The sequence below is a fragment of the Ochotona princeps genome, chromosome 11, assembly GCF_030435755.1.
Source record: "Ochotona princeps isolate mOchPri1 chromosome 11, mOchPri1.hap1, whole genome shotgun sequence".
In the NCBI taxonomy this organism is placed as follows: Eukaryota; Metazoa; Chordata; class Mammalia; order Lagomorpha; family Ochotonidae; genus Ochotona; species Ochotona princeps.
The window spans coordinates 28,205,305-28,217,328 of NC_080842.1; positions in this window are offsets into that span (position 1 = coordinate 28,205,305).

A 12,024-nucleotide genomic window follows, 5' to 3' on the forward strand; every position below is an offset into this window, starting at 1 on the left:
AACAAAAAGCTAAAAAATACAAAAACAAAATTAAAAAACCAAGTTATTGATGAAAAGGATATGGGAAACCAAATGAAGAACAGTAGTCAGCCTCAAATCTAAGAATTTTGGCCTCTGGATTTATGTGGGTGAATTTTCATCTCCTAAAATAAGAGGGTTTAATATGGATTATGATTTGTGACTGAGTGACATGAGGCATTTGTTTTGAATATGTTTGATATTCTTATTACCGCTTCTCGGCCTTTTGGCTAAGATCAAGTGTGATATACTTATTACACTATGTACTATATTAATTAGACTAAGTTTCAAGAACAGGTACAAGTGAAAGTTCTGACTCTAGAAGATTGTACCTACAGACAAAACCCTAAACGTGAGCATGTAAGGGGTAATCAGTGATAATGAGCAAGATTTCAATTAAAGACACTTCAACAGTCAAGAAAATAAGTTGAATTTTCAGGGACTGAATGAAGATACAGAATAGGGTAAGGGCACATCTAAGAAGGAGAGAGGGCACATTTCAGGAAATAGGAGAGGATGGTCTGAAGGCAGATGGGGCACCTGGAACCTGACAGACATGGGGAAACAGCCCACACAATGGAGTGGTGTTGCACTGACCAGATACCCCAGTGGCAGGCAGTGAGTGGCAATCCAAGCTCCACCAGTGGCCAGAGCTCCACCAACAGCCAGGTGGAAAGGAGAGCTCACATGGTGCTCAGGAAGTAAGCCCAGGCAAAGAACTGCCTATCCTACTTGAAAGAGCTGAGTACATCGGTGGATAACGGAGCTATTCAAAAGCCAGCAACACCTGGGCTTGTGACTAATGTTGAAACATCAAGTGGCAGACCAAACTCTCCTTTGTGCCTACCTCTGGTTAAAAATAAGAGAAGTGAGTGTCACTGGCCTCAATACAACCTTTTCTTCTTGTTTTCCATGAGTTATAAGTAACTAATCAAAGCAAACCAAGATCCTGTGTTAATATCTTCTCCCTATCCTAAGAATTATTAGCTTCATGTAAAAGAAGGAAAAATGAAAGCTTTGTGTTACAACCAAGTTCTTTCCAGGTATGAAAAGTTATGTTTTCTTAGACAAAGTGTGTCATCCTGAAAGTGTGGATGATGGCTGCAGTGTAGATTAATAATATACTTTCCCCATTCAGCATCTTCTTGTCGATTAATCCTACTTGAATGCTACTTAAATGCAATTAAATGCTACTGATTTACTTAATCCTACCTGGAGCAGAGTGTAGAAGACCCCAAGCAGGCAGTGCAGGAAATGGGTAAATTTTACAACCCAGACCCTAACCAGTGCTACACTGAGTACCATACTGTGTAGTTGAGGCAAAGGCTGTGTGACTAAAAGGACAACAGCAAGCTGTACATGCACTAAGCTGGGAGCAAACTCATTTCCAGCTCAATGCATTGCACTGATCCCACAGTGAAAGCAGTACCAATGTGGTATCCTACAGGTTCCACCTAACATACGCCCAGGCAGCCCCCAGACCTAATGGCCAGCAGATCCAGATCTCCATGTCAGGTGCCATTTTGTACAGTGTTGCAAAGGCTGTGGGAACGGAAGGGCAACAATGATCTGTGCATGCATTAAGCTGCAAATGAACTAACTTCCATCCAGCTCAGTGCATTACACTGGCACCACACAGAAAACAGTACCAACTTTGGCATCCTGCGGGTTCTACCCAGTATAGGTCTGGGTGGCCCTTAGACCTAACATCCAGCAGGTTCTGGTAAGATCAACACCACCACAACCCAGTTGTTTAGGATACCTGATGTCTCCCTAATCCGGGGAACTGCTGAAACCAGAAGTAGGATAAATGTTATACAGGTAATGGTGCAGTCACAGCATGGGATCAAAGTGAGAGAGGAGTTAGACTAGGTAGTAAGCGGTTAGGGTATTCTGGTTCCCCAAGTCATCATTTTTTCCCCTCAACTATAAAAGGATATTTTCCCCACCATGTCTTGGATTCACCAGAGCACGTCTCTCCCAAGACATGTGCATATTTTAACATATCAAGAACATGCTTCCCTAAGAGACAAGGGAGGCATTATCATACCAATTCCCCACTTGAAGCATCAACCCAATTCTGTCTCTAGCCATTGCCAAGGGGAAGGACCTCAGACTGGTCTCTTAATCATTAGTAAGGAACCAAGGAAGTTGGTTAGTGACATGTTTCTGGGCCTTTGTCCCAGGGCCAGGTACTATAGAAACCAGGAATTCTCCTTTGTATATGGAGAAACATCTTTGAGGTGAACCTTTAAAAGATGCTATCCCCACCATTGAAATGGGTCATTCTTTTCCACTTTTCCTTCTGCCACTATGACAGAGGTCTAGGGTATCTCTCTTTTTCCTCCTCCTGCCACTATGGTAGGGGGTAATGGTCTTTTCTATCTCAAAAGCCCCTCCTGTCACTAAGACAGGAGCTCCTTTTCTCAACTTTTCTAATAAAACCTGCTTTAAAACTAAACTGTGTCTGCATGAAAATTCTTTCCTGTGAGACAAGAATTGAGGTTGCTGCCGTATTCTGGGTCAAAAACCCTACAACAAAAGGAAGTGGAAAGTGGTGAGCCAGGAGCTGGGGCTATGGAGTTTGTGGTGGAAGCCTAACACAAGAACTCAGGCCTGAAACTCACTGGAGGGAGTAGCACAAGTGACAGCAAATAACAGTACCAAACACAATCAGTAAAATCAACCTGTAGACCTGTGGGTGCCACAGCTTAGAAACCTGCCCTAAGGAGAACAATCTGCTAACCTGAAGTACAATGGCAAAGAGCAAAATAAGAGACAGAAGCACAATGAATATTACTGAAGACTCCCCTGTAAAGGAGCAAATTTGAGAATGATTTCAAAATTTGATGGAGTTATATGATCAGTTATTTCAAAATTATGATACACAGGGATCATTAAAAACCCTTTAAAGTGGTTCTGATGTAATCTGACAGAAGAGAAATGAAGAAATAGATGAAAAGATAAATGAAATCAAGGGGAAAATTTTCATGTGACACAGATTTTATTAGAATCTGGTGAAATGGCTTCAGAAGAGAGAGGATTATTGCATGGCAAAGATGAGAGGTGATTTTTACACATGTATGGGATAAAAGAGAGATGAAACCTAATTGAGATGGGAAGGTAGTGTGTTGATATAAAGAACTGGAAGTTGTAAAGAAAGATGGAGGAACTTAAATATAGAAAGCAAAACACAGGTAGAAGAAAAGACAGAGAAAGTCAATACAAATTTGTGGAGTTCCTTCTCTACCAGTTTCATTTTTCAATTACATGGGAATTAAGGTTACCCTCTGACAGTAAAGATGATGAAGAAGATATTACAAATTTATGTAGACAAAAGAGATTTTTTGATTTTGTAGAACTGCTGCATAAAAAAATAAAAAATACAGAACTGCTAAATATTGATTTGGATCCATTTGAGTCTAAAGGTAAGAAATTTGAATGAAGGAATGTACCTTTTGGTACAAAAGAATTAGCAGAAATTGCAATTATAGGTTGGGATTTTATGTTAACTCAAAGAAGGAGGAAGAAGGAAAAGGAATTTGCATAAATTAGTGAATTCTACAGGATACAATTGAGGTTTCTAATACCTTTGCAGGAGTAGAAGAAAAGACCAGATTGGCAAAGGAGGCAAATCTCCCATGAGTGTGAGTCACAGGATGAAGAGAAATAGCATGGGTGACTATTTGGAATTTTTGGTGACTGATTTTGGTAATGCTAAAGTAAGCGATGAGATTATGATGGGATTGGCTCTTCAAGTGTTATAGGTGATTGAGTCAATGATTTGACTCAGGTGTTAGAAATGGGGAATGTTATGGGGTGCAGCCAGTGATAGCCAGCACCCATTGACAGTGGGCAAATGAAATGTGGCTGTGTCCCCCACCGTCTGTCCTGAAGGTGGGTCCTAACAGCAATGGAATGTTAATTCCATCCTCAACCACTTCCTCACCCCCCTTAAGTATTCGCTTCTGCCCACCTGTGACACACCTATCATCTGAGAAGGGACAGTGTTGCATTGTTGTGTAACCACTCCCCTTACAAGCCCTTTAAAGGGCCTGTGAAGCGGATGGGGGGGGGGTCCGGGGGTGGTAGGTGGTAGGGAAGCTCTTGCTCTCTTTCTAGTCAGGTGCTTCTGTTGCTCTGGCACCTAGACTCTTGCCTGACCCAAGACAGGTAATCCCCTGAGCATGGTCCCTGTGTACTGCTTAGATGGGACAATAGATATAGCAATGTTATTTCTGGTTTGTGTACTATCAGGAGTTCCAGGAGAGGTGAGACCTAGCAATAGTGGCATGTGGGCAGAGAAGTCATGCAAAGGTGAATGTCTACAGCTTTGTAAGTATGTCCGGGTTATTTGTTGCATGTCTCTTAGGTTAGCTTATATTGTTGGGGAAGCTGGGACATAGATCTTTAGCTTAATGGATGAGCTTAAGGATAACAACCAATTGATCCTTTTGGGATTATGTTTGGTTGGATTATGATTGGTTGAATTGCCATATGGACTTGTGATTTGCTAGTTCTAGTGTGCTCTATTATCACCAAGCTTGGTTAATAAAGACTCCTTAATAAACCTTAGACATGTCTGGTGTGATCTTGCTTGCAGCCCATAACACAAGGAACTGAAAAACAGAGTAAATGGGAGGAAGTAAGGATGTTGCATTGAAGTTCACATAGCCAATATGCAAACTTTGGGAAGACACATTCAAATATTAGAACACCCCTTACAGGAAAGGCTGAAGAAGAAATAGCATTCCTGACTATGGGACCAGACCTAATTAACCCTACTGTAAAATAAATACTCCAATTTCTGGGCCTGGCGCGATAGCATAGTGGTTAAAGCCCTTGCCTTGCATGCGCAGGGATCCCATATGGGCACCCGTTCTAATCCTGGTGGCGCTGCTTCCCATCCAGCTCCCTGCTTGTGGCCTGGGAAAGCAGTCAAGGACGGCCCAAAGCCTTGGGACCCTGCACCCGCATGGAAGACCCAGAAGAGCTCCTGGCTCCTGGCACTGGATTGGCTCAGCACCAGCCATTGCAGCCGCTTGGGGAGTGAACCATCGGACGCAAGATCTTCTCTGTCTCTCCTCCTCTGTATATCTGCCTTTCCAATAAAAATAAATAAATCTTAAAAAAAAAATAAATAGATACCCCAATTTCTGCATGATGTTTTAAAGTTTTGCATTCAAGGTCATTAAGAGACCAAAAGAGAAAATAATTGATCTGCCCCAAACCAATTAAATGATATAACCTTGCTTGAGATTACACCACAAGAACAACAAAATCTAGGTTTAAATACAGAAGATACTTCCTGCAAAGCCCACATCACTTCGTTAACACTCAAATTCTCTGGAGACCAAACTTCTACAGTTATATGTTAGATGATGATCGTCAACTGCCCACTAGTGGGATATCAGCAAGTTGTCCAAAGTTGTAAGGGAAGTTTTATTGGAAAATTTGTTCCTGGGCCCCCTTCGTGCAGCAGAGGGAAGAGTGAGAAAGTGAAAAGGAGGGGAGGGGGCAGAGACCTATGGGGAAATTTTTTACGACTCTGGACGGGGGTGGGTGGGATGTCCATGCTCTAGTTAGGTAAAGAATGTCCGTTCAGGTGTATCATTGGTCAGCTGGAATCCTACCAGGCCAGTGACAGAACTGGCTCCCGTGGCCCTTGCCTGCTCCTGGCTGAAGCCTGAGACCTGTGGGGCCTGGAGTGAACCCAGCCCTTCCCCTCCAGTGCCCTTGGCAGCCATCAAAATACACCCGAGCAAAAGTGATACACAATGCATGCAACTGCACTTTCTGAATTTAGTAAAGGTAGACTATTTTTAAAAACTTCTTGAGAAATTGTAAAATAAATGTTGTTTTTGGTTATTTTATTACTTATATATGAAATAACAACTAGAAAATAGTAAAATTTTATTTTGAAGAAAAGGAAAAGATCTTTTTATTTTTACTTAGCAATGTTCAGGCTTTGGATATTTTGTGGACATGGGGGACATGAACACCAAAAATTGATATAAAACCTAAGAAGTGGCTCTAGAGAGTCAAAAGTTCGAGCAGAATCCTTTACAACTCCCATGTGACACCCAATCTAAATAGTATAAAAATCAGTAATGAGAAAAATTTACCCTGGATCTAGACAAAGAACACCAGCCTTCACTCTAGGACTTTAACTTCAACAGATTGCTAGACGAGACAAAGAAATAATACCAACATAATTCCTAAAATATGTACAACAAATAAGAGCACTTGTTTATAAAGGAACTACTTCTGGGATATCAGACTGAAGTTGATGAAAGGCAATAATTAACAATTCACAGTGGGGAGGATACATTTTAGGATTCAAACTCTAATATTACAGTCATGGGACAGTATATATTCATATAATCATCCTGTCACAAGTAAATAATTTTTCCAAGTAAACAAAAATTGGAAATATACTTCACCCCTGGTCAATTCTAACAGAATAACTAAATACGTTCAAGATTTATTGGAAAAGCTGCTTTCCTTGCACCAGCGCTTACAAAATAATGCCAGATCCTCAATACAGAATTGGATGGAAAACGAAATAAAAGTGTAACAAAAGATCAGTGGGGAATTAGTGATAAAATCAGCAGGAAATCCATAGTGCTCCAAACAATAGTTTAAGTAGCTGAGTACTGATAAACAGGTGGGGAAAAGCCAAGCAGTGATAAAAAGCGGCAGGAAATGGGTAATATCAGTAGGGAACCCTGGAAGCTGCCAAGGGGTCCATTGAAAAGTTAATTGAAGCAACAAGCTGAGATCCCCTAAGTCTGAACAGACCCATGCAGACAGATGGAGAACAACAGCAAGAGGGAACTGATGTACCAGCAACGAAAAGAGAGCAGACCACAGAATGACTGGAGAAATAATAACCTGAGCCAAATCTTGGATAGAGTTTGGCTGTCCATGAGGCCTACAGATGCAATTGAAATAGCTAGCAAACAATCAGAGAAAAACGCAGTCATATGTTAGATGCTTTGTAAAGTGTATATTGAAATTATACAGAAAAATATTTGCTGTCTTTTCATTATATATTTGTTTTAAGGAGATATTTATATTCAATTCCTCACTGAAACAAATGTAAGCCAAGATCCCAGCAAATTACTTTGTTCTGTGGTAATGCAGAAAAATACAGATTGACGATGATGTGAAATTGATATTCAATCAAAATCATACTTTAAATTGTGAAATCTTTCTTTTCTTGGGCCAATGATATATGGTTTGATTTTTAAAGACTTACTTATTTGTACTAGAAAGTCAGATTTACAGAGAAAAGGAGATACAGAGAAAAAGATCTTCCATCTGTTGGTTCACTCCATAAGTGGCCACAATGGCCAGAGCTGAGCTGATCCAAAGCCAGGAGCCTGGGACCTCTACCACTTGTCCCATGCTGATGCAGGGTCCTAGGGCATTGGGCCATTCTCTATTGCTCTCCCAGGCCAGAAGCTGGATGGGAAGTAATACAGCCAGGATATAAATGCTCCCATATGATCCCAGTACATGTAAGGTGAGATTTTAGCCACTAGTTTCTTGTGATGCTGGCCAATGATCCTGGACAGCCACGCAATCACAAGGTCCATAACCTATCCTATACTTCGCAGTATACTGTACTCCAAGCATTACAGGAGATACTCAGGCCTATCAGATAGGTTCTACATTTGATTACATTGCCCATAGCCTTACGTGTTTGAAATATGCAAAATGTACACCTAAGCAAGTTAGGTGTATTAAATACATTTTCAGCTCACTGTGTCTTCAAATTGACAGTCTTTATTGGGATGTAAAAGCATTATAAATTCACAAACATTTGTAGTTGAAGTCCATAGAATTAAGAATAATGTATGAACAATGATAATTTTGACTTTAAGTTGGGAAGACATGATCATAATTGAAAAAAAGCAAAGGATCTTGGAAGGAGATACAGTTACACAAAAATTGCTGCTGTTCAGCAGGGTATTTATGGCACGTAGAAGGGTATGACCAAATGTTCACAGAAACTAGAATTAATAGACAAATTTATCTTTGTTCAAGCACTTTTTAAATCTTTATATATGAGTTATCTTCAAAAAGTTATCATCTATTTAATACATATTAATGAATAAGCCATACATTAATTTAAATATTTTATGGTACAAAATAAACTTACTTTTTAAATGTTTTTTTAAATCTATTATTCAAAATGGAAGTTATGGGGAGTGGGGGAGATTGTGGGAAGGGAGGTAGGAAAGAAAAGAGAGAGGAGGGGGTAGGGGGAGGTTCTCCAAAAATGGGCCAGGACAAAGACAGGAGTGTGGAATTCCCATCAGGGTCTCCCAAATGAGTAGTGGGAGCCCAGGTACTACAATTAACCTCCACTTGGAAGAGGTTGTATCAGGAATGTACAACCAGGTCTCTTCTTGGGATGCTTTTATGGTATGCTGGCATTGTAGGTAGTATCTCAGTCCACTGTGTTACAACACCAACTCCAGTAAATTTAGCTTTTAATCTCATTTTCTAAGATCTTTTGAAAATAATTGTGTGCTTAATAATACTTCAAATCAAAGCCTAGAAGAGTTTGCTCATGGCTATTTTAAATGCTTGGTGCAATATTAAAATTGTGTGCCAAGTCAGACAAGTATCTTGCACAATTATTTATATTTTGGTTTCTACCCTCCAAAAACTGTGTATGATAAAAACAAAGGTACAAAAGAGCAATTTGGGAAGTCCACCTGAAAACCAGTGAAGTCCATTCTGAATAATTATATTTGGTGATGTTTTATATTAAAGAATATAGATCTTCCTCAGTGTCAAAGTTGTAGAAATAAGCTATTTGTTAGATATTTTCAGAATGTTTTTCTGATTAGCAAATAGGAGCAAGTTACTATTAGTAACACTCTGAAACAAATGTAGTTGGATAACTACACATAATTTCACTTTGTCGGTAATATTTTTTTTAAAGAGCATTTAGAAAGATCTTGATGATCCTTAATAACACATACCCATCATTAAATTTTTAACATTTTTATAAAAAATTTAACAAGTTCTTTCAAAACACAAGTGTATATAATCAGTGATAATAGAATTTAAAAAGAGAAAGTTAATTAGAAAAAATAATGAAACAGAAATACATGCCATTTGAGCTACAGAATTAAATATTTTCAAAAAGAATACAGTAAAAACTATTTGTTAAATATTAACAGGGTCATCTTTTCCTAGGATAATGAATTTAATTTTTCAGAGTATCATCTTTTGAAGAATTATAAAATCTGAAACTAATTTTTTGCTAAATTATATGCCTTACAAATTTCAATGGATTTTTAAAAAGAACATTGAAGTAAGTAAAAACTATGCAAATCAGAAATGTAAATATATCTACTATATATATGTTATCAAATATCCTAAATGTTTATTAGAATTTCCTATGCTATCTAACATTTGTTTTTGCTGTAGTCATTTTACTTTAAGAATTATCACTCAGTGAACACTTATTCTGTGTCAACAAGTATGATATATGTATCTATACATTTCTCAACACAGAGTTTACTATCACCATTTTGTAAACTAGAGAGAAATTGGTGATTAGAGAATAAACACAAGAGTGTACCTAAAATTCATAAGGGCAAGGTGGAAACATATAGACATTGTTAGTATTGTACAGTGTTCAATAAAAAATATGAAACTATGACTCTGAAATGTTATGTAACAGAATTTTTCCAATTGAATTAAATTATATTATAAGGAAATGTTTTTAAAACACACCCTTGAAAAAATCTTCAGCATTCATTATTTGGAATATTTGTGGTATTTGTGAAGAACTTAAGTTTATGCCATGTGCTCAGATTTTGCCTCCACAATATTTTATTCATTGCTTGCAACTTTGACTTGCTATTCCAATAAATTAGAAAAAAATGAGCAGAAATGTCTCTAGCAAGTTTTATCCATATAAAATGCTGCAAGAGAGCTAAACTTTATTTTAAAATGTTGGTGAGATTTCTATCTAAATAACTTCCCTCTACCTCAATTTCTTCCTCTGCATAATACAGTAACAACATTGAATCATCTATCAAACACAGATTTTACAGAGTTCAAATAAGATGGCTAACTAAAGCAATTTGCCAATCTGTAAGTTCTACCACATAAAGCATAAAATTAAGTTATTATCAATGTCACTGGTTTCCCATATATGCATTTGCACAGCCCACCTGCTTTTTAGGTTTTTATTCAGAATATTTAGCTTACTTATATTATAGAACATTTATTTTATTGTAAGACAAGAACATTGGAGAGAGAAAGAACACATTATGTGTTACGTAAAAATAGCTCTTATTATGATGTCTATTTCTAACTTAAGAAATTGAGCAATGTGCAACATTTTGCACAATACAAAAGCTCTTAAACCTCCTGTGGAATGAATGTTGCTGGAAGGAAGGAAGTTTTGGATACAAAAAGAAACAAACATGGTCCCATGTACTCTGTTCTCTTCCAAGTCTAATGGACATCAATATAAAAGCAATGGGGAAATTTAGGACAAACATTCTTCAAAGTCCCCAAATAAATACTCACACTATGAATGAAAAGTTAAATAAATTTGTATAGAACATAAAATACCTACAGAAAAATATATATTTAATAAATTAAAAAGCATAGATATAGTTTATAAAATGCCCACATAAATGTAGACATTTCTACCAGTAGTTAATTTTAACCAGGATTTGGTGGAAACAAATACCAGCCCCTTTACATATTAGTTAATTAATTAATTTTCAATTTTTATTCATTTGAAAGACAGAGATACAGAGAAAGAAACATACAGACAGATATTGTATCTGCTGCTTTACTCCCACAACATCCCCAGCTGGTCTAGACTAAAGTCTGGAGCAGGCAAGTTAGTCTGGGTCTTCCATGCATCAGGCAGGAATCCAAGTACTTGAGGTATCATCTCTTGTCTGAAAAATCTAGAATGTGCATCAAAACTACAGGATGGGATGTGGTGCTTATACTCGAATGAAGAATCTCAGATATGAAATGCAGGTGTTCCAACTGATATATTTATCAAGGCACAAAATGCCTACCCCTATAAACTTCAAATATAATTGATCAAGAATCAGTTTAGGTAGGGTTATAAACACATTAAAAATCAAGATTATTTTGTAAACCAGCTACTGTAGGAGTTGAATTCTCAAGCAATCTCTGCAAACCTATCTCTCACATGAAGAAATATGAATTAATTTAAATCATGCTATTCAATAATTCTTGCTAAGAAGTATACTACTATAAAACATACTAGTGAAAACTATATCCAATCTATTTTTTACATAAAGTGTAGGTTCAAACTGTTATGCAAAAATGGTCAAATCTGTGGCTCCATTTTAACACATCTTCCAATGCATGTGTCATCTTACGGTAAACATTTTAAAAAGGTTGATCCGATTCTGTCATGAAATGAAATTGAATCTAATAGGACAATAAAATGGCTGTTTTAATTATGATTAATGAAATGAAATAGTTAATAGTGCAAAAGATCATTTATTTCTATATTTTAATAATTTATGCAATTATAGACATATTTGCCAACTGAAACAATGTTTGGCAATAAAATGTCAATAATTATTACTAAACAAGCAGTTGAGAGCCACAGAAAGTACACAGATATCTCATTACCATTAAGGCTGTTCCAGCCCTGGACACACAGAAATAATGATATGGATCTGAAATCTGAAAGGTATATACACAAGGGAGCAAAGGTCCTAAGTCAATGGACTAGAGAGTAGGATTATACTTAAGGAAGGGGGAAGGGAACATTTTGTGAGAGTCACAGGAGCATGAGCGGAAAAGCTTAGGCTATTTTTTTAAGAGATGGCAGCATTTCAGTAAGAAGCTGAAAGTGGAGGAAGATATCAACAGTAAAAATTGGGTGGCTCCTAGGGTAGGCAAAGATATACACAGAAAAATATGTTAAGAGTAATGAAAGCATGGTAAGACAGATCATGTGAGATGAACTAAAGG